Here is a 27,198-nt window from a genome sequence, read left to right as displayed (position 1 = left end):
TTGTGTATTTATTTCAATAAAGAAATTGTTTTTGTTACTTTTGTATTTATCTGTTTTGTCAGTGTTCATGTGTATTCATTTACTGTTCGAGTAAGAAATTTGTAATGTAGACAATAGCTGAAATTGTCTTGGACATACGTTTTGGTTAACTTTGAAAGGTTTCTATTGAGAGTAATAAATTTCTGAAAATTACTAATTCTAGAAGAAGGACTGTTTTTACTACAATCAATTAAGGGGTCTGAGTGAACAATGCAGACGGTCATCAAATAGGGCATGTGTGTTGATAGCTTGGCCAAGCGTGATAATGAGCTGCAAAATTTTCTCTAATGTGTATTGGGGATACATAATGGGTTTGTGTTAAAAAATTATAGTTTTTTACGTTGGATAAGGATTTTGATATTAGTTCAATGAAAAAAGGAAGTCAATATTTTCAAAAAGTAGAATATCCAATAACTGTGAAGTAGAGTTCAATACTATGCCTAAATAACAATATATTTTTTAACCGACTACTTTGTCCAGTGGAAATATTTTAGGGCTCCATGAGCAATGTGCCCAAGAATTTGTTATTTAGTAATTAAATTGTTTAAACTTGTGTGTATTTTAATTACTTATTTCAAATCTTTAACAAGTCGTATTCCCTATTATGGAGCTGGGGATGCAGGCATATTTTATCCTGTTCTTGCAGAGTTACCTTCCGTAAGAGCAGGTGTAATTTCGAAGTCTCTCTAATCGATGTTTGGATTCGGGTGCAGAAAAAACAGGTAACTCGAATGAAAATGGAATCCCCAGCAGACAAACACAACGGTGTTCCTAAAATTTACAGGGTGTTTCATTTTGTTGGTAGGTTACATAAGGATGATTTTCATTTGTATCCTGGGTAAAGAAAATTTATGGCAAGGTAGAATGAGAAATTCCCTTTTGACTATCAAGATTTTCTAAAGTATCGTTGATATTGGATGGAAAACCTTGCGTGTTCTGAATAGACACCTGGCCCAAAGGGAGATAAATGTTGACAAAATGTTGGTCCGCAAGTCAGGAATAATTGTATACATCGTAAAGACATAATTATATACATATTATATAGTTAATCGATACACAAAAACGAAAGTATGGCGGTTGTAAACATAATCTGCCATGTTCTTTTGGGAGGAAATAAATCAAAACCAGATTCTGTTCAAGAAGATTTTATTGACAATCTATGCTTACAAAGGTAACAAATCAACAAAAAACTCATGAAAAATTCATAAATATGCTTTGGTAGCTCATAAGTGGTCTCTGATTCGATGTTGACTCCCTCGAGGTCATTAATTTTTGACTGATCTAAGGTCTGTAAAAATGTGTTGAAACGATGTATGGGTGTATTATAGACACCCCGTGTTCTGAAGTTAGTTTTCTGGTAAAAAAAGGTGGGCACAATACACACCAAAATACCGTTTAATGTGAATATTGTATGTGATATTGTTCTTAATCTTATGGTTATGCCACCAATGATAAAATAATTATTAGATATAAGAGTAATCAAGGGAACCAAGATTATAGTGGTAATCAAAAGAATGTAATCCAGGGACAAAGACTAGACATGGAAAGCAGACATACACAACAAAGAACATAAAGTAACCAAAACCATACAAAGCAACAAAAGCAAATGAGCAACTTGGACTCCACCAAAAACTGGAAGCATGGACCAGGTGCACCGGTAGGGTAAGCGTCCTCTGCTTTTTAAATTTTTTTAAAGATTAAAGTCTAGTTTAGCTTGACAGACATGTATTCAAATTAAAAACCAATAAGCATTCTATATCACTTCTGAGGGATCATTCAATGAAACTAATTAATACAAAAATATGCACTTACACTTCACTTACCTTTGCTGCAGGCTATATCTTTCATGTTGTGCTTGAGGGGGAAAATCGTGTTGCCAGAGTAAAGCAAGGAAGGATTTCTGCGGAAACAATGCCTCAAATGATTGGCTATCTTCACCGAAATTATGGTCCACAGATTTCAGTGATACTGCCCTTTTGTATGTAGTAAGGCTTGACTACATACCAAGGTACCCTGCTCAATGTGAAATAACCTCTCAACATGGCCCCCAGAGGATACTGGTCAATATATCACAAAGCAGGAGCAACACGATTACAGATTCTTTACATTGGTCAAGATGTAAGTAATCTTAAATTTATACAAACCTAACGAGGAAATTGGTGTCTCCCAGTCTGTTCACAACAAGTATCAAGTAGAGAGTATTTTATTTTCATGAATCCTTCCTAGTCAGATTTAAAATGAGGAGGTTGGACAAGAACTAATAGTTAAAACAAAAACTATAATCCCTTTTTAGAAAGCCATAGACAACAGTTTTGACAGAAATTGACACAAAGAATTAAATCCTGTACATTGCTAACAATTGTAATTGTAATGTAAGAATCAGTTTTACTTATAATCCTAAGCTTAATTGATATAAAAGTGTGTACTTTATTTAGGTTTTGTGTATGTTTTACAGGTCACCAGAACCAATGGATGTTTACTGAAGGTCAAGTAACAGTAAACAAGTTATTGTATGAAGAACAGTTCCACCTAGTAGAAGGTTTCTACTTTTCCTGTTTTCCTTTTTTATGGTGTTTATAATGATAAAAGTTGATTAAAATCAAGTTAGTGGAATTTTTTTTAATATTTATAATACAGCAAAATTTGGGTATAAATGGGCAAATGGGCCCCCCTCCAAGACCTGCCCCTAAGAATTTTCTAGCAATGAATGTATAAAATGTTATTGTTGGCTAGATTTATTTGTTTTTATGAAAAATGATGTTGGTGTCAGGACAATTGTTTGTATTTTTTTTTACAGGTTTAGAACTAAAGGCTGTTTATGTAAAGGTCAACACTGAACAGTACATACATGTATCATTTTGGAAAATGTATGTGGAAGTATTTCCCAGTTTATGGAAGGTACAGTACTTGTTTTAATAATATACCGTATTTTCCGGACTATAAGTCAATGTGGAGTATAAGTCAAATTGCCTTATTTTGACCAAAATCAAGGGAAAAAAAGTTGAATTCGGCAGATAAATCAAGGGTCAGACATGTATATTGTAGGTGTTAGCGGTGATTCGAGTTGAGCGGTTTGTTTTTAACAGCATATATTCTAGCGATGTTACTTATGTGTTACGACATACTGTAAATGGGTATAAACTTGCATATCAAAGGAGGATAACTCCAGAACACTCGATAATGTCTTTCCAGTTAAAAAACATATCATCTAATGTTTGTTTATATTTTGTCTATTTATATATATTTTAACGGTTTCAAAGTTTTTATTATTTATCATGGTATTCATTCAAAATGGAAAGCAGCACTGATCAATAATCTTCAAGTTCGATTGCCGGTTTGACTGTTTGAGTGACAGCTTTCGTTGAGGAGTTTACTCCAAATTTTGAATTAAAGCAATCAAAAGTGAATTGAACAAATCTAATAAAATGCATTGTAATTGAACAATTTTTCTTGAAAAATCCCTATAAGTGCACGATAAGTCATGGCTGACACTTTGCTGAAAAAAAATATCCGGAAAATACAGTATGTGCTCAGTAATTTCGCATTTAATCTTAATTCAATTGTAATATGTCAATTAAGGCCACTACCCACCTTTCACATTTTGTCTGCTTAAAGTTTCCTTGTTTTTTTTATTCAAGGACACTGAAATATTAAAGCTTTTTGTTTTTTTGCGTCTTACAGTTTTGTGAAGGGCTTGTATACAGTAAATATACAGGCAGTAGCCTCACTGCTATAGGTACCCAGCAGTGATTACAGAGGTGATGCAGTCCTTCCTTATTGGTCAGGTAAGTAATAAATTAGTACGCCATGTGAGCTATTGCCTTCACTTGGTGTCCACCGTCATTGTCATCGTTAACAATTTCTCAAACGTCTTATCCTCTGAAACAACTGAATGGATTTGGATGACACTTAAAACGATAGTTCCTTAGGGTATCCTGTACAAAGTTTTTGCTTTGATTTAGACTATGGTGAAAAACATGGCTGCCATAACTAAAATAGAAGATAGGGGTCAGACAGCAGTTTTTCACATATATCTTCGAAACCGTTATGTTAAGCCAAATTCTGACAGGATAAAAGTGTTGAGCATGATGAGAGCTATCTGAGTGGTTATTCTCATGAAAATATGTCTACTGATGTATGAGTTATTGCCCTTTTTTCGACATTTTTAGTTCACCTGGCCGAAGACCAAGTGAGTTATTGCCATTACTTGGCGTCTGTCTCCGTCGTTATTAACAATTTTTCAAAACTTATCCTCTGACACTACTTGACCAGTTTGAACCAAACTTGGTATGAATGTTCCTTGGGGTATCCTGCAGGCTATATCCTAAAAATTCAACCAGGTGAGCAATTCAGGCTCCTGGGATCCTCTTGTTATTTGAAACTACTATTCAGAATCAGATGAAACTGTTAGAATGTTTCTTTGGGTATTTTGTTTCGACACAGGGAAAAGCATGCCCCCTGTTACTAAAAATAGAACATAGGGATCAAAAAAAATTTCTGCAAATATTTAAAAAATGATGAATGTGCAAAATTTTGATGAGCTATATATTATTCACCATCAGACGGACCTATGCGAAAATTTTCAAAATGATTTGTTGCATGATGTAGGAGTAATGGCCTGTGAAACAGATTTTTTGTCGTATTTCACAAGTACAACTTTAAAAATCTTCTCCTGAAACAATACGACAAAATATAATGAAATTTTGCATAATTGTTTTTTAGGGTATCCTACACAAAATATTTTCTTCAGTCAAAAAACATATCCATCATTACTAAAAATAGAACATAGGGGTCAAAATACTATTTTTGCTATTTTGTTATTATTTCCTCCACTGTAGAAGAATATTGAAGATGAGCGCTATTAATAAAATAATCTTGATATTCTGAGTAGACTGGCAATATTGAAATGTTTTTTAGGTGGCTATTTTTAAAATTGCTGCCATTTTGGGATCAAATTCACCAGTCAAATTCAATTTCAGTCCAATGATTTTTGGCATCACTAAGAAACATGGTATTTTAAGAGTAATCAAGGGAACCAAGGTAATAGCAGTAATCAAAAGAATGTAATCCAGGGACAAAGACCAGACATGGAAAACAGACATACACAATAAAAAACATAAAGTAAATAAAATCATACTTACAAAGTAACAAAAGCAAATGAGCAACTTGGACCACAAAAAAATGGGAGCATGGACCAGGTGCACCGGTAGGGTAAGCGTCCTCTGTTTTTATAGAAACTCCCGCCAAGTTGATCCTAAAAAGTCAAGTCCGGGGTAGACAAATGAGGAAAGGAAAACTTTGACCCGTTGAATTAATCAGTTTTCATGGTGCAGATGGATACACCATAACGATCCATGAGTTCATGATGAAGACTATAAAACTTCTGTAGTGATGACTTCAATCTTGCTAAACATATTTCGGATCAGATCAACTATAAAGTCAGCCTCATAAGAGTGAAGGAAAAGGTCAGCCAGTAAAGGAGCACAATTTGTTCCCATTGGAATGCTGACCGTTTGTTGAAAAATACGTCCACCACACTGCACAAATATGTTGTTGATTAAAAATTCCAGCATTTTGTAAACATCTTCCTCTGTATATTTGGAAGATGATTTGGAATTATTTCTTACAAAGTATGAGAAATCTCTACCAAGAACTATATATTTGTATCTAGGTGTACCATCGTTTTTGGAAAAACAACGATGTATAATATTTTTAAGTCGGGATTTTAACTGAGTATGTGGAATAGAAGTATACAGTGTTGAAAAATCATAGGTTTTAATGCTGTTATATTCAGATAATAGTCTTGAAAGTCTGCCACTTTCCGGCTAATTTTTATAATTTCTTTGATTTCAATAATATTTGGTTTATATAGTAAGCATGGTCTCTTCAGTTGAATGATGATGATGAAAATTCTGTGTAACATTATTTAATCCACTGAGACATATTCGGACTCAATAGAATTTTAACAAATTTTGCAGGAGTTATGAAATTTGGGTGACATCAACACTAGGGACATGTTGCTATGTCTTGCAATACTAAGCAAATACAAGTGATCTTTTGAAAATTTCTAAGATTGACTCCTGAAATTACATACATTATATACATAAGTTTGAAACTTCATATACCTGTTCTTATTGGCTTATCTCAATGATAAACTTTGTAATTTCAGAACAGCTTTACTCAGAACAGCAAAACTTCCAGCTGAAGCCCAGGACATACGGAAACTGATTCTTGGTCTAAAATTATTTTTGGGAACTTTTTGGGAGGGTAAATATTCATATCAATCTTTGGCGGGTGTGATCAGTGGATGTCTGTCCTTGGAAAAAGATAAAAAATGTTGCTCCAGTATATGTAAAGTTAAATCATCAGAAGGTATGTTTACTATAAATATATTATGAAATAGATCATACATGCTTTATTAAATCAGGTCAGGATCATAAATAGAAAGTGCATTAGTGTGGTCAGACCATTTCCATCACTTCACTAACTGATAAAAGAGAAATAAGGTTTTTTTTGTCAGTCTTTTCAGCTTTATAAGATTTCACTATTTGCTGCATACAACAGAATGTATTCCCATTTTTTCTTGCCTATTTTAATTTTTTTTCCATCTTTTCTCAATTTAGGAAAAAGCACCATAGGTCAAAAAACGGGGAAATGAAGTTAAGTGTAGGTCAAAAGCAGTGAAGAGAAGCAGCAGGTCAAAAATGGGTAATTCAGCAGGACTTGGAAGTCAGAAACCTAGTTAGTTGGTGATCAGAATTGTGACATAAGAATTTACAAGTTAATCGGATGAGAAAGGGACAAAAAAGAACATTAAAGAAAGAAAAAAAAGGAAGAAAAACTGTAGGTAAAAAGTGGTGAAATGAAATAAACTGCAGGTCAAAAGCAGTGGAGAGAAGCCTCAGGTCAACAAGTGGCTACTGGAGCATGAACTTGGAGGTCAAAAACCAGAACTAAGACAATTTAGTAAACATTGTTAACTGATTATTGTACAAAAAAAATACAAAATAAAGATAAAAAGGCAATTGAAGACAATACACAGCATGTCACCACCTTGGATCAGTTAACATTAGTCTTAGAAGTGTTCTGTAAAATGTGAGTACATATTGTATGTAATATTGTACTTAAATTTGGTTATGTGTCAAATCTTATTTTAATTTTTTTTCACAAATCAAGCTTTTCTTTTAATAATTCATAATGAGAATGAGAAAATAATCATTAAGATTGAAGGTCATTTTAAAAGATAAATAATTTAATTAAATTGACAGACAAGTATTCAAATAAAATAGAAAAGTGTTCTATATGGCTTCTGAATGGTCTTTCATTGAAACTAATAAAAAAAAAATGCACTTCACTTTGATTTGCTGCAGGCTATATCGTCCATGTTGGGCATAGGGAGAAAATTGTGTTGCTTGAGTTTTCTGCAGAAACAATGCCTCAAATGATTGGCTATCTTCACTGAAGTTACAGTCAACATTTTTAGCGATACTGCCCTTTTGTATGTAGTAAGGCATAACTACATATCAAGGTACCCTGCTCAATGTGATATAACCTATCAACATGGCCCCCAGATGATACTGGTCAATACATCACAAAGCAGGAGCAACACGATTACAGATACTTTACATTGGTCAAGACGTAAGTAATCTTGCATTTATACAAGACTAATAAGGAAATTGATGTCAACCAGTCTGTTCACAATAAGTATCCAGCAGAAAGTAATTTATTTTCACGAATCCTTCCAAGTCAGATTTAACATAAGGAGGTTGAACAAGAACTAATGGTTAAAAAAAAACTATGATCCCTTTTTGGAATGCCATAGACAGCAGTTCTGAAAGAAATTAATACAAATAATTAAATCCAGTACATTGCTGCTAAATGCATTCATAATGTAACAATCTGTTATACTTGTCACTTTAGGCTTATTATATATAACCAAAACAAGTGTACTTTATTTAGGTATTGTGGATGTTTTACAAGTCGTCAGAACCAATGGTTGTTTACTGAAGGTCAAGGAACAGTAAACTGAAATTATTGTTACTTAGGAGAAGATTTCTACTATTACTATGTTCTCATCAACTTCTCCTCACAGTGACATGGAATTTGAACAGATACTTCTTGTAGGTATGCTATATGGGAGGGATTAAATTTTGGAAAAATTCAACAACAACTTCCAGTTTATGTAGGACTTCATATCGTGTTTGAAAGTATCACTAGTGAACCATCGCTCACAGAAATTTGTTAATTTTTTGCAAAGTTTGGGCAAGAATGGGCATTTGATAACCTGAAAAAAAAACTGAAAAAAAGATCTACTGTTTTACCAGATAACAGATAAACATTAAGGATTAATAGAGATGAAGAATTTTCCAGCAGTGTGTTGACTTGATTGTATATGTATTTTATGTATTTTTTATAGGTATAGTCTTGAAGGCTGTAATTGTGAAGGTCATCACAAAAGAGTACATACATGTATCATTTTGGAACATGTATTTGAAGTATTTCCCAGTTAATGGAAGGTACAGTACTTGTTTTAAAAATGAATTCTGCCTTGATAAAAATAAATGATAGTTCCCCAGTATTTGATAAAAGAAATAGGGCATTTATTTGCAAAATATGGTATGGCTCAGAGATTCATTACCTGTATTTGAGGGCTTATAGTTTTTTATTTAAATAAACTAAGATCTTAAGTAACATTGTTGAACCTAGGTACATTTTTCTGCCATTTAAATTCAAATACTCTGAATATTATACACAGTACTATTAAGGCTGGGATTGTGAATTTTTATACCCCACAAACAAATATTTGGGAGTGGGGTATATAGGAATCCCCCTGACTGACTGTCCATATTTCTTTTAAGCACAACTCCTAAATTGCTTATGGGATTTTGATGTAATCTAATATGAAGGTTGGGTATCATATGTAGATGTGCATGAAGAAATCTAATTAGGCCCCTACGGGCTTTAGCTGAAGGGGACTTAGGATTTACACTCCATCTTTCAGTCCTGAAAAAAATTGAAGTTTTCCGCACTTTAATTCTAAACGCCTGCAGATACTAAGCTGATTTTTGGTATGTGAGTCAACCTTGATGAGTTATAGATAAGTTGATAAGTTTACGTTTGGTTCTGCTTCTCCGATTTTTGGCTGAGTTATGGCCCTTGAATTTACCAAATTTTAAGTTTTCAGCACTTTTTTCTAAATGCTTACAGATATTGAGCTGATTTTTAGTGTGTGAGTCTACCCTGATGAGTTACAGATCAAGTTAAGGTTTCATTCCGCTTCGCTGATTTTTTTCCAAGTTATAGCCCTTGAATTTACCGAAATTTAAGATTTTTCCACACTTTTTTTCTGAATGCTTGCAGATATTGAGCTGATTTTTGGTATGTGAGAAGGTAGTATTTGGGTCAGTGATATAAACAGCTGGTAGGGGACTATGTATTGTTTTGCGATACTCTCAGAATGCTTGTTATTGTTGGATGATGCCAAAAGGAGATATTCCAACATGTGACTTGCATTTAAGTTGATTTGAAGTGGGAGTATTATCTTTGTGAGCTTTTTCACCTATTTCTATTCACACATATTCTTGTCAAATGCAAATTGTTCAAGGGCACTGAAAAATCAGCTTTTTGTTTTATGCTCTTACAGTTTTGTGAAGGGATTGTATATATATACATGCAGTAACCTCCCAGCAGTAATTACAGAGGTGATGCAGTCCTTCCATATTGGTCAGGTAAGTAATTGCGAGCACTGCAAAGCGGTATGAGCTGTATAGTTATTACATGCTTTTTCTAAATTTCCCTGAAGGTTCCCAAATATACTAACGAAAAAAAAAGTCATGTCCTGGAAGTAACAAAAAGTGACTGTCCTTTCGGAGAAAATTCATCATTTCCTTCAATCAAACAAATAAAAAATATAGGTTAAGATTACATTTTGATAAAAGTAAATTCATCTTTTCTCATAGTTTTCAAGTCTTTTTCAATTCTTTTTTTTTTTGGTCCCACGTTGCAACACGGTGCGGGGACATAGAAATGCTTGTGTCCATCCGTGCGTCCGAAGCTTGTGGACGCAACTCCTCAGAAACGGCTGAACAGAATTGACCAAATTTTGTAGGATTGTTTGTCATCATAGTGGTTAAGTGAACTACTTATGATGACATACAATCCTACAAGTTCTTGATTCGACAATTTTTATGGGAGTTATGGGACTTTCTTCATTTTTCACATTATTCGCAATTAGTAACATATTGTGGTAGCAACTCCTCAGAAACCGCTGAACGGAATTTGACAAAATTTTGTAGGATTGTTTGTCACCATATGTAATTGACCATACTAAAACGTTATTTTGATTTGACAATTTTTATGGGAGTTATGGAACTTTGTTTATTTTTCACAGATTTTTTTGTTGTGTGAATAATTCTTAACCTAACTTAATTTGATTCATTAAGATACATTAACCTTAAATCACCACATGGACCTGTGAAAACGCATAAGTTTTGAATATGCTATTTATACAAGTGTCAAACATTTGTAATTCAACTCTTTCTACAGCGGCGGGGGACTTATGGCTACACGTAGCATTCTTGTTTAAAGAAGTGAATGTTATTTTTTTTAAAACTTTGGAAAACACGTGGATGCACATACTTGTATCTCTGCTGTTCCACTGTTGCTGTTGTCAAGAACGTAACCCACCTTGGAAAAAAAATATAACTCCGATTGTATTATCCAAATCAAAGCATAGCTTTTCTAAGATAGGAAAGGCAATCATTTTCTTATTTGGAATTTCTTTAATTGTGATTGAAAGCAGGGGTATCACTAATGAGCCAATGCTCATATTTCATAAAAAAAATGTTGATAAATGGTAGATAGGAATTAAATTTCAAAGCTCTTGAATACTTACAGCTGTAGCAAGGATGGGGAAAAACAAAAACAATTTTTTTATAGAGTACCCAGGTAGCTAAATTCCTATTTGATTCTCGGGCCTATACTCAAGCACACATTGACATCTCTAATTATTATTGTTGATGTGCCAAAAAAAAATTGTTGTGAAGTGATAGATAGGAATTAAATTTCAAAGCAACTGAATACTTATAGCAGATGTACCTTTTCTAATATGCTTTTATCTATGATGAACTTTTTGTGATTTCAGAACAGCAAAACTTCCAGCTGAAGCCCAGGACATTCGGAAACTGGTTCTTGATCTAATTTTTTCTTTTTGGGGATTTTTTGGGAGGGAAGTAAATATTCAAAATCCATTCAAATTTGTCTTCCATAATATCATTCAACCCTAACAACCCTAACAAGTACTAAAAAATACTCATAAAACTAATGTAACTCACATTTAACCCCTTACTAACTCCTGAATGAGAGGGAGACTCTTGCAAGAAATCTGGGGGGATTTCTTGTGAGGCCTTTGGCATATCTATCTTTGGCGGGGGTAATCAGTGGATGTCTGTCCTTGGGGAAAGATCACAAAAGATAGCTCCAGTTTGTGTAAAGTCAAATCATCAGAAGGTATGTATATTATTTTATAAAGAAACAGATCAGATCCGCTTTTAGCTCACTTAGCCCAAAGGATTATATCTCCAAAATCATAAGGTTTATCAAAATTTTGACATAGATCTCATCATGTTTAACACTTTGACTATGATGAGATCTATGTTGTGAAATTTTCATGTTAATCTGTTAACCCATGTTGGAGTTGTTGCCTTTTTTAATGTTTTTTTCTTCGTTATTTTGATGTTATTAAAATAGAAGGTGGAGGCCAGCCAGACATTTTTCGCACATATGTTTAAAACGGTAAGGTTTTTTGAAAATCTGGCCTTGGTGAAAGTTTCAACATGATCAGATCTATCTATGTTTTTATTCTAAAAATAAATCTTAATTGGCTTTACATTATTGCTTTTACCTCCCTTTCCTGTAAACGCTTTTTGTTGTAGTAATCAGAAAATTAGGTGGATCCTATGGGGATGCCCCCTTTGTAGGGAGAAAATTCTATCTGAACCCACTTATTTCAAGATTTTCATCACTTTATTTTCATCACTCGGCGGGTGTTTCTAGAAAAGCAGAAGATGCTTACCCTACCGGTGCACCTGGTCCGTGCTCCCAGTTTTTAGTGGAGTCCGAGTTGCTCATTTGCTTTTGTTACTTCGTATGTATTATTTTAGTTACTTTATGTTCTTTGTTGTGTATGTCTGTTTCCCATGTCTGGTCGTTGTCCCTGGATTACATTCTTTTGATTACCGCTATAACCTTGGTTCCCTTGATTACTCTTTCGCTAACTGATGAAAGAGAAATGTTTTTTTGTCCTCTTTCGGCAAATGCTGGTGGGGACTTGGTTTGTTGTCCGTCAGTCTGTCAGTCCATCAGTCACACTTGGTTTTCCGGACTTTTTTTGTAATGCCTCATTCAATTGACTTCATATTTGGTGTATAGTCCTATCATGACAAGTTACAAGTTAAGTTTGAATGATGTTACGGTTGAATGATTTTTACAGAAGTTGTGTCCCTTGGACATAGAAAATTTCATAAAATTTTATGTTTTCCAGACTTTTCTTTGTAATGCCTCATCTACTTGATTTCATATTTGTTAGGTAGTCTTATCATGACATGTTACAAATTAAATTTAAATATTATTGCGGCAAAATGGTTTATATGGAACTTGTGGCCCTTTGACATAGAAATTTACATAAAATTTTATGTTTCATCATTTTGATGCAAATTGCTGCTGTCATTCTAGAGTTATTTGCCCTTTAATTCATAATAACGACGTCTTTTTCAACTTTCCAGGTGATAGAAAGAGAATGTCTGTATGCAGCTTTCTGTAATGCAAAAATGTTATTATTTACTGTAAAATGAAGCTCAGGTTTGAATTTGATGGAATTTGCTTTTGCTGTTCAAGAGTTATTTTCTCTTGATTGTTATAAAATAATACCATCCATTGTTAGTTCACATATATATATATATATAAAAATCTCATAAAGGCAATGAGTTCAAAGGCTGAAAGGGGACACTGTATTGCATCAGCAATACTGTCAGAGTGCTTGTTTCACTTAATATGAAACAGTTAATTCTGGTTAACTATTTACTGCATGCAACAGAATGTATTCCCATTTATTCTTGCCTATTTTATTGTTTTCAGTCAATTAAAAGAAAAGCCACCATTGGTCAAGAGGAGGTGAAATTAAATAAACTGCAGGTTAAAAGCAGTAGAGATAAGCCTTGGTGAAAAAATGTAAAGTGAAGTTAGCTGCTTGTCAAAAGCAGTGGAAAGAAGCCATAGGTAAAAAAATGGTGAAATGAAATAAAATGTATGTCAAAAAGTGGTCACTTGAGCAGGACTTGGGAGCCAGAAACCAAGTTATTTTATGATCAGAATTGTGACATTAGAATTGACAAGTTAATCTGATGATGAGAAAGGGACAAAAGAACCCCAATAAAGAGGAAAAAAGGAAGAAATCTGTAGGTCAAAAATGGGTGAAATGAAATCAACCAAAAAGTAGTGGCAAGAAGCCTCCGGTCAAAAAGTGGCTACTGGAGTATGAACTTGGAGGTCAAAAACCAAGTTAATTTGTGATCAGAACTAAGACAATAGAATAAACATTGTTAACTGATGATGATAAATGTACAAAAAAAAAATAGAAAATACAGATAAAAAGACAAATGAAGAAGATACATAGCATGTCACCACGTTGGATCAGTTAACATTAGTCTTAGAAGTGTTCTGTAAAATGTGAGTACATATTGTATGTTATATTGTACTTACATTTGGTTATGTTGTCAAATCTTATTTTGATTTTTTCTCCTCATAAAGCAAGTTTTTTTTTTTTAATAATTATCAAAGGAAGACAGTAATTAAGATTAAAGTTTGTATTAAAAGGTAAATTTTCTATAGCACTTCTGAGTTGTCATTCAGTGAAGCAAACAAACAAAAGTGCACTTCCACTCCACTTTAATTTGCTGCAGGCTATATCTTCCATGTGCTTGAGGAGGGAAATCGTGTTGCCTGAGTAAAGCAAGGAAGGATTTCTGCAGAAATAATGTCTCAAATGATTGGCTATCTTAAAATAAGGAGGTTGGACAAGAACTAATGGTTAAAAAAAACCATGATCATGGTTTAGAAAGCCATAGACAGCAGTTTGGCTGCCAAATGCAACTGTAATGTAACAATCTGTTTTGCTTATAATCCTAATTGTAATTTATACAACCAAAAAAGTATACTTTATTTAGGTATTGTGTATATTTCAGAGGTCACCAGAACCAATGGATGTTTACTGAAGGTCAAGAAACAGTAAACAGAATTTATTGTATGGAGAACAGTTCAACCTAGCAGAAGGTTTCTATATCTATTTTCCTTTTTTGATAGTATTTATAATGATAAAAATTTTTTTTAAATCAAGGAAGTGTAGATATTTATATCAATAATACTGCAATGGTGGACCCCCTTCTTTCAAATATTTTGTTCATTTTGTGCAGTTGTGCAAAATTTGAGCATAAATGGGAAAATGGGACCCCTCCAAGACCTGCCCATGTACGTCATTTATTTGAGGTAAATCCTAAACATAAATAAACCCATAGAATGTTCTAGCAATGAATGTATTATTTTATAAGGTGTAATTTGTTGGCTTGATTTATTTGTTTTTTTAGCTCACCTCGCTGAAGGCCATATGAGCTATTGCCATCACTTGGCGTCCGTTGTTGTCGTCTTCTGTCATCGTCGTTAACAATTTTTCAAAAAAGTCTTCTCCTCTTACACTACTTGATGAATTGGAACCGACCTTGATATGAATGTTCCTTGGGATATCTTGAATAGAACTGTTGTAGGGATTTTTGATGTGTTGTAAAACATGGTCGCCGTTACTAAAAATAGAACAGTCAGACAGTAGTTTTTCGCATATATCTCCAAAACTGTTAGGTTTAGCTAAATTCTGACTGGGTAAAACTGTACAGCATGATGAGATCTATCTGTAGTCAAATTTTCATTCTAATCCATCAACTCATGTTGGTGTTATTGCCCTTTATAAACATTTTTTGCTATTTTTTATGTTATTTCTTTCAAAAATCTTCTTCTCTGACACTATTTGACCAATTGGAACCAAAGTTGGTATGACAGTTCCTTCGGGTATCCTGCATAGAACTGAGTGGGAGGATTTTTGATTTGCCGAAAAAACATGGCCGTTGTTACTAAAAAATAGAACATAGGGGTCAGAAAATAGTTTTTCGCATGTATTTCCATAACTGTTAGGTCTTGCCAAATTCTGACTGTGTTCAGCAGGATGAGATCTATCTGTGGTCACATCTTCATTGTAATCTGTGAAGCCATGCTGTTGCCCTTTTTTTATGGTTTTTTGTTTTTGTTTTTAATGTAATCTCTTTCAAAAATCTTCTCCTCTGTCACTATTGAAGTTGGTATGAATGTTTCTTTGGGTTTCCTGCATAGAACTGATGTGGGGATTTTTGATATTTCGAAAACATGGCCGCTGTTACTGAAAATAGAACAAAGGGGTCAGACAGTAGTTTTTTGCATGTGTCTCCAAAACCGTTAGGTTTAGCAAAATTATTTCTATAGTTGAAATGACCCTTATTATAAGGCCTTCAAAAGTCCTCAAGGATCAAAGTTGTCAGATGACTCCTTGTAAGAGTTATTGCCCTTGAAAGATGAAAGATGACAGTTTTTTTTTTGTTTTTTTTTTACAGTTTTCAGCCAATATCTTGAAAACTATAATAGATAGAAACTTTCTATCGCTGAAATGATCTTATGATAAGTCCTACCCAAGTCTTCTTGAATCAAAATTGTTGGACAACTCTGTTAAATTTATTGCCCTTGAAAGACAAAAAAAACAGGTGAGCCATTCAAGCTCTTGGGAGCCTCTTGTTTGAAAAAAAATGTTTGTGTAAGGACAGTTGTATGTACTTTATTACAGGTTAAGAACAAAGGCTGTTTATGTGAAGGTCAACATTAAACAGTACATACATGTATCATTTTGGAACATGTATTTTAAGTATTTCCCAGTTTATGGAAGGTACAGTACTTGTTTTAATATATGTGTTCAGTGATTTCACTTTTAATCATAATTCAATTGTAATATGTCAATTAAGGCCAATACCCACCTTTCACATTTTATCAGCTTAAAGTTAGAAATTCATGTAAATAATTTCAAAGTCAGTATGTATGTAATTCAGCATGAGTTGTTCCACTTATGTATGGATTAAACATCAGGAGTTATTATTATTACACTTAACTTAATTGTTTATCTACTTAACTGTTTACAGCTAGGTTTGCATTTGTTTGGATGGAATTTGAAACCTAGGTAAAGTTTCCAGAGTTTTTTAGCTCACCTTGCCATAGGCCACGTGAGCTATTGCCATCACTTTGTGTCCGTCGTCATTAACAATTTCTCCTGAAACTACTGAATAGATTTGCATTAAACTTATAATAACTGTTCCTTAGAGTATCCTGCCAAAAATAACCATTTGGATTTTTGATCTATTGAAAAACATGGCCGCCATCACTAAAAATAAAGCGTAGGGGTCAGGTAGCAGATCTTTGCACGTATCTCCAAAACCATTAGGTTTAGCCAAATTCTGACATCGGGTATAAGTATTCAGCATGATGAGATCTATCTGTGGTCAAAGTTTAGTGAAAATCTGTTGATCCATGTTGGAGTTATTGCCCTTTTTGGATGTTTTTTTTGCTGTTTTTGATGTTATTACTTTCAAAAATCTTCTTCTCAAAAGCTACTGCACAAAATTCAATTAAAGTTGGTATTTTTGTTTTTTAGGGTATCCTTAACAAAATGACTTTAGATTTTTGATCGGTTAAAAAACATGCCCCCCGTTACTTAAAATAGAACAAAGGGGTCAGAGAGCAGATTTTTGCATATATATCTCCAAAACCGTTAGCTTTAGCCAAATTCTGACATCGGGTAAAAGTATTCAGCATGATAGAACATAGGGGTCGTACAGTAGTTTTTTTGCAGATATCTCCAAAACCATCTTTTGTGGGGGTAATCAGTGGATGTCTGTCCTTGGGAAAAGATAAAATATGATAGCTCCACTATAAGTAAAGTTAAATCATTGGAAGGTATATATATAGTATAAAAATGAAAATTTGCAGGTCAAAAACTGGAGAAAAGCAGCAGGTCAAAAATTGGTAATATCAGCAGGACTTGGAAGTCAGAAACCGAAGTTAATTTATGATCAGAATTGTGACATTAGAATTGACAAGTTAATCTGATGATGAGAAAGGGACAAAACGAACACTAAAAAAGAAAGAAAAGGAAGAAAACTGAAGGTTAAAAGTGGTGAAATGGAATGAACTGCAGGTCAAAAGCAGTGGAGAGAAGCCTCCGGTCAACAAGTGGCTACTGGAGCATGAACATGGAGGTAAAAAACCAACTTATTTTGTGATCAAACTAAGACAATAGAATAAACATTGTTAACTGATGATGATCATTGTACAAAAAAAATAGAAAATAAAGATAAAAAGACAAATGAAGAAGATACATAGTATGTCACCACGTTGGATCAGTTAACATTAGTCTTGGAAGTGTTTTGTAAAATGTGAGTACATATTGTATGTGATATTGTGCTTATATTTATTTTTTTCCACAAAACAAGTTTTTGTTTTAATAATTGATAATGAGAAAACCATCATTAAGATTAAAGTTCATATTGAAAAAATAAATATAAAATTACAGATATGTATTCAAATTAATGTTCTGTATCACTTTTGAGTTGTCATTCAATGAAGCAATCAAAAACAAAAAAAATGCACTAACACTTCACTTTAATTTGCTGCAGGCTATATCTTCCATGTTGTGCTTGAGGGGGGAAATTGTGTTGCCTGAGTAAAGCAAGGAAGGATTTCTGCGGACACAATGCCTCAAATGATTGGCTATCTTCACTGAAATTACGGTCCACAGATTTCAGTGATACTGCCCTTCTGTATGTAGTAAAGCTTAACTACATACCAAGGTACCCTGCTCAATGTGATATAACCTCTCAACAAGGCCTCCAGAGGATACTGGTCAATATATCACAAAGCAGGAGCAACACGATTACAGATACTTTACATTGGTCAAGACGTAAGTAATCTTTCATTTATACAAGCCTAACAAGGAAATTGGTGTCTACCAGTCTGTTCACAATAAGTATCCAGTAGAAAGTATTTTATTTTCATGAATCCTTCCAAGTCAGATTTAACATTAGGAGGTTGGACAAGAACTAATGGTTTAAAAAAATCTATGATCCTTGTTTAGAAAGCCATAGAAGAAGTTTAGACAGAAATTGATACAAAAAATTAAATCCTGGTTGCAGAATTAAATCCAGTACATTGCTACCAAATGCAATTGTAATGTAACAATCTGTTATATTTGTCATCCTAGGCTTATTATATATAACCAAAATTGTGTACTTTATTTAGATATTGTGTATGTTTTACAGGTCACCAGAACCAATGGATGTTTACTGAAGGTCAACGAACGGTAAACAGAATGTATTGTATGAAGAAGAGTTCAACCTAGTAGAAGGTTTCTACTTTTACTCTGTTATTTTATTGATAGTATTTATAATGATATTTTTTTTTTAATATCCAGGACGTGTAGATATTTTTATTAACAGTACCATAGTGGCAGTTCCAATGGGGGTTCCAGAGGTGTTCCTACCCCCTTATACCCCTGCTCAAAAGGAGAGTGAGGTATACTTTTTACCCTTCTCTGTATTACTGTGTGTTTTGAACTCTTTTTTTCAGTCACAGACTTTACGATGTACAGTGCCATTGCTCTTAGAATTTTGTTAATTTTGTACAAAGAATGGGCAAATAACAGCCTGAAAACACCCAAAGATCTGCCCATTTACCAGATGACAGTTTTAAACATAAGATTTGATAGAGATCATGAATTTTCCAGCAATGTATGAGGTGTCAGCTTGATTTATTTGATTGTGTAATTTTTACAGGTAAAGAACTAAAGGCTGTTTATGTAAAGGTCAACACTGAACAGTACATACATGTATCATTTTGGAACATGTATTTGGAAGTATTTCCCAGTTTATGGAAGGTACAGTTGTTGTTTTAAAAATGAATTCTGCCTTGAGAAAAATAAAATTGAACGATGTTCCACAGCATTTGATTTTTATGGGGCATTTATTTGCAGAATATGGATTGGCTCAGAGATTTATCACCTAGGTATATTTTTCTGCTATTTTAAATTGAAAGACACTGAAAATAATACACAATACTATTCAGGCTGGGTTTGTGTATTTTTATACCCACAAACAAAGTTTAAAGAGGGTGTATACAAATCACTCTGTCTGTCCATCCGTCTGTCTGTCCACATTACTTGTAAGCACAACTAAACCAATCAAGGGAGGAAGGTTGGGTATCACATGTAGATAAGCATGAAGGGTAATCCAAGGACCTAGATTTGAGCGGAAATTGAAATGGCAGGGGCAAAACTCAGGCATGGCAAAAAAAAACACCCACAACATAAAATAACCAAAATGATTTAAAGGAACAAAAGTAAATGAGCAACACAGACTCCACTAAAAACTGAGAGCATGGACCACATGCACTGATAGGGAAAACATCCTCAGCTTTTCTATGACAAGTTGAACAAATCAATTTTCATGGTGCAGATGGATACACTGTATTGATTCACAAGTTCATGATGACTATTAAACTTCATGGTGCAGGAAAGTCTCAGATTTCTCCAAAGGGAGATAATCCAAATCAAGGGTCTATATGGTAAAACCTCATAGGCCTAACTCCCCCTGAACTTCTCAAGGGATCTTTTTGGATCTTTTTATATGAAGGCTGGGTCTCATATGCAGATAGGCATGAAGGAATATAATTATTGTTGGATGAAGCCAAAGGAGATAATCCAACAAGTGTCTAACATTATTCTTTTTGTGAGCTTGCTCACATATTTCTAGTTAAAATACTCTTTGTCAAATGCAAATTATTCAAGGGCAATGAAAAATTAGCTTCTTGTTTGTGCTCTTTCAGTTTTGTGAAGGGCTTGTATATACAAACAGGCAGTAGCCTCACTGCTATAAGTACCCAGCAGGAATTACAGAGGTGATGTAGTCCTTCCATATTGGTGAGGTAAGTAATACATTTAATAAGTTTGAAGGTAATCATATATCACCATAAACCCTGTCCAAAAATCTAGTGCATCTGCCAAAAAAAATGCAGCACCTTTATTGCTCCCTTGTTTGAATCTTTCCATCTGAGTTTCTCTACATTTTACAACCTTTTGAATACATTTCCTCTGAAATCACGTTGATTGATTGAGGTAAAATGGCAGATCACATATTTGAGATATTTTAATCATTGGAACAAACTTGACTTTAGATTGTAATTAAATTTCAAAGCTCTTGAATACTTATAGCTGTAGCAAGGATGGGGAAATACACAAACGAGCGATTTTTTATAAGAGTACCCAGGTAGCTAAATTGCTGCTTGATTCTCGGACCTATCGAGCAATACTTGAATACTCAAGTATTCCTTGACATCTCTAGTTATTATTGTTGATGTGCCAAAAAAAAATTTTTTTTAGATATGGTAGATAGGAATTAAATTTCAAAGCAACTGAATACTTATAGCAGATATACCTTTTCTAATATGCTTTTCTCTATGATGAACTTTTTGTGATTTCAGAACAGCTTTACTCAGAACAGCAAAACTTCCAGCTGAAGCCCAGGACATTCGGAAACTGGTTCTTGATCTAAATTTTTTTCTTTTTGGGGATTTTTTGGGAGGGAAGTAAATATTCAAAATCCATTCAAATTTGTCTTCCATAATATCATTCAACCCTAACAACCCTAACAAGTACTAAAAAATACTCATAAAACTAATTTAACTCACATTTAACCCCTTACTAATTCACATGCACTTAACCCTGAATGAGAGGGAGACTTCTTGCAAGAAATCTGGGGTGATTTCTTGTGAGGCCTTTGGCATATCTATCTTTGGCGGGGGTAATCAGTGGATGTCTGTCCTTTGGTAAAGATCACAAAAGATAGCTCCAGTATACATAGTCAAATCATCAGAAGGTATGTATACTAATGTACAATGAAAGAGGTCATACATGCTTTTAAGCTCATGTAGCCCAAGGATTATTTCATTATTGCATCTGTTGTCAACTTTTCACATTTTGCTAAATTACATGAAAACCCCTTAACCAATTTTTAACTTGGCAAAAAGGATATATGCAGGATCCACTTTTGGTTCCTCTTGATTAAACAAGATGTATTTTAAGCTTCTGATCGGCCAACTTTCAAAGATCAACTCCTCAGAAATCACATGTCCAAACTTGATAGGGTTAATGACCTGAATGCTTTGTACAAAGGTCCACTTTTTGTGTGGCTTGGGTGGCTGTGGCCACTGAAAAACGATATATCTTTGCGTTCTTTTAGCCAATGGAGACCATACTTGGCAGAAATAATAAAAGGGACAACTTGGATGATTTTTGTTCAACTTGATTTAACGAGATGGCTGCCAGAGGCTGTATAAGTTTTCGATTGGCCAATATATATCTCCAAAACTATAAGGTTAATCAAAATTTTGTGGTTAATTTTTCATGTAAATTAAGCTATGGTGGGAGTTATTGCCCTTTTTTGATGCTTTTACTATTTTATAATTTGTAAATGTATACAGTAAATATTCATATTCTTCCTTGTCTGTTTTATTTCTTTTTAATTTTTTTTCAGTCAATTACAGAAAAAACACACTGTGGGTCAAAAAGCGGTGAAATGAAATAAACTGCAGGTCAAAAGCAATAAACAGAAGCTGCAGGTTGGCGACTGGAGCATGAACTTGGCGGTCAAAGAACGAGTTAATTTGTGATCAGAATTAAGGCAATAGAATTGACATTGTTAAATGATGATGAAACTTTCCTACTGTTTCTGAACACTGCACAAAAATATAATTCTTTTATATCATTGAATACATCTTTGTAACCTGTAAATATGTTTCTAGCAATCATTAAGCTCAGCAAGACCTAGTCTATGTTTCTGGCACTTATTCAGCTCAATAAGATCTAGTCAAAATATGTTTCTGGCAATTATTCAACTCAGCAAGACCTAGTCTAAATATTTTCTGACAATTATTCAGCTGAATAAGGTCTAGTCTAAATATATTTCTGGCAACTATTTAGCTCAAGCTCAATAATGAGCTTCAATAGTCGTCAAATGAGATGAAGATTTGAAGGACTCCTTTCAGCGTTGAAAGATGTTTAAATCTCCATCATATCATTGATGTTTTACAATTAATAAACAGGGAGTTCAAGCAAGTAAAATTTGTGGGAACATTCAAATTAATAAAAAGTGTCCAGTTATGAAAATGTTATATTGATCGTGGGAATTATTTTCTTGGGCTGAAATTGGTTCCATATAAGTATGTAATTACAGTGTGGGATAATACTATGTTGAAATAGTTATGGACGTGACTGCAAATTAAATTTTGGACAAGTTTTTTTTAAAAATTGAGAAAAAGGTGAAATGGAACAAGATTTGTAAATGTGTGAAGTTATAATTATTGTTATTGTTATAATATGGGAAATGCAAATGTATGAGTATATTTTTCTGCTTTTCGAAGTATATAAGAAAATTAATGTATTTTCGTTTTGATTTTTAATTGAGAGTATGGTCAAGTGTTTAAATGGACCAATGGGTGTTTGATTGAATTGGCGCCAAAGTTGGCTTGGCTAGTTTTTTGTTTCAATCTAGCCGCAGACATTTAACAGTAAACACCGATATTAGTATTGCATAATTTTTAAGATGAGATTTTTGGATTACTTTTTAGTTTACACATTAATGTCATGCATATATTTCTGTTATTTTTTTTCCAAGGCGTAGGACTTGAACGCCTACTCTGGAGGCGGTGTCGGCATTACCTCGAGTCACAGGTTTCCATCGCTTTTTTATTTAAAATCTAATTGTTTTTTAGCGTTGGTTTTTCCTGGGTGGCATTCATCGCCAATGAAAGAGTGTATTTTCATTCATGAATTTTATTCATATGAAAACTTTAACAAAAAAAAGAAAAAAGAAAGAAACACAAAAAAAGGAAAAAATAACAAAGAGAAGATATAATATTTATTTTTTTGCTCCTTTAACTTAAAACTTTCATTCTTCTAGAATTATCAAATTTCAAACATTTATCACAGATTAGTTATTTTTTAATGATAAATTTAAGCATTTTAAAAATCTGTCATTTGGTTAATCATTTCATGTATTGAATTTTGAAATATTAGCATTTCTGCCTTGGTTCTTTAATCGAAGTACACAGAAAAACTATTTCTTGTAATGGTAAAAAAAATGCAACTATTTTACCCCTATTCCTCCCCCATCTGGTAATGTACATCATAATTTTGTTGCCATTTTCTCCGTACTTCAAGTGTCAGTCATGTGATTGCATCCTATATCCTGCTTCTTACCAGATTAAAACAGTAACTACTATCATGGAACCGAGGAAATACCAAGTAGTGAAGACATTTTCCGAAAACTTTTTTGAAAAATAGTGATATTAACAATTGAAATCTTTTATTCACGCCTACATACAAATTAAGGGGCAACATTTTACTCAGCAGCTACACTTCATTGGTATAATTAGGGGCCCCATACCATGCATGTGCAGCTTGTACATATGTTGAGTCAACTTTCTGTAAGATAAAATATTAACTTGTCTATTTAAGGGAGAGCAGGGGTATTCTCAAGAACAGATTTTTCATACTTGTCCTTTGGCATTACATTTTTATTTTGTTAAAAAAAAAACTTTACAACAGTGATCACAACTTAGGCTTATTTATTTATTTATTTATCTCTCTTTTGATTTTTGGTTCCAGAATGGTTGTTATATTGCCAAGTGGTGGAGTTGGGAAATAGGTTCCCAAATCCTATAAAATACTAATTAAGGCATGCATTTCATAGCCGCTGACAACCAAGTCCAACTCCACCTTCTTATGGGGGAACTGTTTTGATGGAGATTGGGCGAAGGCAAACTACTGCTGCCTTAACCAGTCAGCCTCAGGTAGATGGGACTCGTTAACCTTGCAAGGTAGCCAATCTTAGTGAAATGAAGCTATTTTTTTCAGCATATTTTATCAATTTTACTATTTTAGCATTAGTTGTAATTATACTTAAACTTGGTTCATACATATTGTAGTAATCTAAAAAAAAAAAGCATTGTTTCTTTTTTCCCTGCATTTTGTGATGAATTTATCAAATAGCAATTAAAAATCAATTAAAAATGTATATGGAATGTTAGTTTGTTTAATGACAACAAATAAAATATCATCGACTGAAACTGTTACCTTTTTAGTCTGTTTATAGCCAATTAAGATGAACTGAAAAGGAATAAATCTACTATGTTGAATTTAAGTCCGGTATCCACTAGTTTAGACTTCACATTGCTTCTATTCAAACTTTTTTGCATGTTTCTTTTTTAAAATTTCATTGCTGGATCGATTTTACCGGTCTAATTTAAATTTTAAAAGAAAAATAGCATTACATTCATATTTGAGAGTGGTGCAGTAATGATGAGTTGTAGCCCATTTTTCTTGTTTCTCGTTGTGAACAAACCTTGTGTTAATCTGTACATCTGTATAACCAATGTATCAACATATCAGAATAACAGGACAACAAAATAACCTGTGTATACCAAACACACCCAAAAACGTGCACATAACTGATTATACCATTGGATTATAAACAACAGAGTATCACACTTTCAATATGTATACCAAAACCTGTGCATGAACTTAAACCATGTATATACAAAAATTAAGTACATTCAGTGAAAACCCATCATCAAAACCTGGTGTTAACCAAGCAGCAAGAAAAAAACAGCTGGCTGCATCAAACAATAAAGCACCTGCAAAGATGATGAAATATAAATCCAAACAAGAAATTTTTTTTCTAAAAATAAAAACTCAGAATTAAAAATCAAATGATTGCTTGCCTAAGCTTACTGAACACTAAAAAATGTCCATACAGAATTGCCCATGTACTGAATAAAAGAAATGAACCAAATCTGAACAGGCTTAATGCAACGAAGGAATCGTAGCCTTTAATGTTCTATAGAATTATTTCATTAATTAGATTTTCAATTAGTGTGTTTTGTTTCCATAGAATCATCTATGATATGAAACCTACATATGTTCAATGTTGACAAATAGCAGTGGTTTCACTTAATACCTGCTAGTGGAAATGTGCCAAATGAGAAAGAACAATTTCCGTCATTAAAAAACAAGGAATTAAGTAAATATTAGACTGCTTGTCCAATAAGGGGAAGTCCATTCTTAGGGGGTCCAGGAAATTTTTTTCAGCTCAGAAATTTTATTTCCAGCCTGGTGCAAGTCAGATTATTTATTTTTATCATAACCTTGGCTGGATTATTTATTTTCCATACTCACAAAAGAGTCTATTCTTTCTATGAAAATTTAAATGTGCATATCTGGGTTACCAACATATGTGGTTTGGGTACTATATCAAAGCATGTGTTACTTTTTATATTTATTATTAAAGACATTATTAAATGAAGTTAATTCTCTATAATACAAGGCATAGTCTCTACTATATCCGACATGTGGTATTATTGCATATTTCTGTTAATTGCATAGCATTTTCAAGAACCCAATCATCCCCCATCTCTTCAATGTTTAAAATTCCTCTTAATTGCATAGGTCTAAACAGACATTACTGTTGTTGCATATTTTTTTCCCAATTTGTTATAAAAATTACACTTTCTGGTAACGATGCATTTTAACAACTACTCAATTAAAAGGTGTAGCTTTGATATTATAATTTTATAGTAAAACAAGTATGGACACAGACTGGTATTGCCCGAGGGGCAAGTATGGACACAGACTGGTATTGCCCGAGGGGCAAGTGTGGACACAGACTGGTATTGCCCGAGGGGCAAGTATGGACGCAGACTAGTATTGCCAAAAGAGCAAATTTGAACATACATACGTTTTGTCTTCAAAGAGTAACCAATGAAACCAAGATTCTATCGGAAATCAAAGGGATGTGATCCAGGGACAAAGACCAGACATGGAAATCAATGAACATAAAGTAACTAAAATAATACATATAAAGTAACAAAAGTAAATGAGAAACTCGGACTCCACTGGGAGCATGGCCAAGATGCACCGGCACATATTTATAAATGTATATTTAACATGTGTTACTAAATATCTACTGATATCAATAAATGGGAAACAAATTCCACAATATGACATACCACAACCATAAGACATGTCATCTACATATTCTTCTTGAAGGTGTACTTGCATGGATGTGTAGAATTAACTTGCTATGTCATGTTAATAATGATTGGACATTCACTTTATGTAGCTATAGGTTAGCTTGGTAAAATTCTGGGCTCTCAGTTTGTTTGTTTTTTTGTTTTTTGTTTTTGTTTTTTGATTAACAGAAACCGACAGTGTGGTGTCTGTCAGTTACATGGATGGCCCTATTTTAAAAATGGTAGGGGCCATAAACTAAAAAAATTAAATAGACGCAATCGTTAATTAATATTTAGTAAAATCATATCAAAATTTCATAAAAAATTAGACAACCATAACCATAAAGTCATCGCACGAAAATCAAGTGAAAATGGACGACGACGACGCTGTCAGCACTATTTCGGTAACTCTATTATATTAAACACACACACACACACACACACACACACACACACACACACACACACACACACACACACACACATATATCTATATATATTTTAGAAATTCTTATGAAACAAAAATACAATACCGGTATATAAAGGACAAAGGACTTCAAGGCTAAATCCATCGGTACTGACTCAAATTTAACATTTCAAAATCAAACTTTCAACTAAATCTTGTATCAAACAATTTTATCTAATTCTAAATAGTCACATACATTAGTAGACTGAAAAAATGTTTCCTTGGACGAAAACTGTATACTTGTTTTGCAACTGTATAAAATATTTCAAGAGGCACTGCCAGTATCATTTATCAAGTCAGAAAAAAGCTTGCCAGGCAATCTCTAGCACTACTTGAGTAATAAACAGACCATCCGTTTAGACCTAAAAAATGTTTCCGATCACCCTAGGCCTACTGACCCTCTTTCAGGCCCCCTACTCATAAATTCTGATTTGAAATTTTGAAGAAAAAAATTA

General features: G+C 33.4%; 1 long non-coding RNA gene across 6 annotated transcripts in view; it reads left to right on the top strand.

The window, feature by feature from the left end:
* The window catches only part of LOC148606057 (uncharacterized), a 34,528-nt gene extending 10,194 nt beyond the window's left edge, over nt 1-24,334 (top strand). Inside the window, exons 8-28 of one of the 6 annotated variants that reach the window (XR_015915093.1) lie at nt 1,874-2,157; nt 2,495-2,578; nt 2,837-2,937; nt 3,721-3,824; nt 6,209-6,411; nt 6,663-7,134; nt 7,410-7,677; nt 7,999-8,159; nt 8,456-8,555; nt 9,683-9,767; nt 11,183-11,547; nt 13,174-13,764; nt 14,280-14,367; nt 15,956-16,054; nt 17,149-17,417; nt 17,835-18,118; nt 18,477-18,562; nt 18,990-19,090; nt 20,038-20,136; nt 20,692-21,086; nt 21,744-24,334. This is a non-coding gene — a long non-coding RNA (uncharacterized LOC148606057). Of the gene's footprint in view, nt 1-1,873; nt 2,158-2,494; nt 2,579-2,836; nt 2,938-3,720; nt 3,825-6,208; nt 6,412-6,662; nt 7,135-7,409; nt 7,678-7,998; nt 8,164-8,455; nt 8,556-9,682; nt 9,768-11,182; nt 11,548-13,173; nt 13,765-14,279; nt 14,368-15,955; nt 16,055-17,148; nt 17,418-17,834; nt 18,119-18,476; nt 18,563-18,989; nt 19,091-20,037; nt 20,137-20,691; nt 21,087-21,743 lie in introns of all 6 variants that reach the window. The other 5 variants (XR_015915092.1, XR_015915090.1, XR_015915088.1 and 2 more) reach the window with 5 other exon arrangements.
* The last annotated feature ends 2,864 nt before the right edge of the window (nt 24,335-27,198 follow it).

Source organism: Perna viridis, chromosome 9, assembly GCF_037379345.1.
Source record: "Perna viridis isolate PV_CMFRI_1.1 ecotype Kerala chromosome 9, ASM3737934v1, whole genome shotgun sequence".
Classification (NCBI taxonomy): domain Eukaryota; kingdom Metazoa; phylum Mollusca; class Bivalvia; order Mytilida; family Mytilidae; genus Perna; species Perna viridis.
This window is presented reverse-complemented; position numbering and strand designations above follow the sequence as displayed.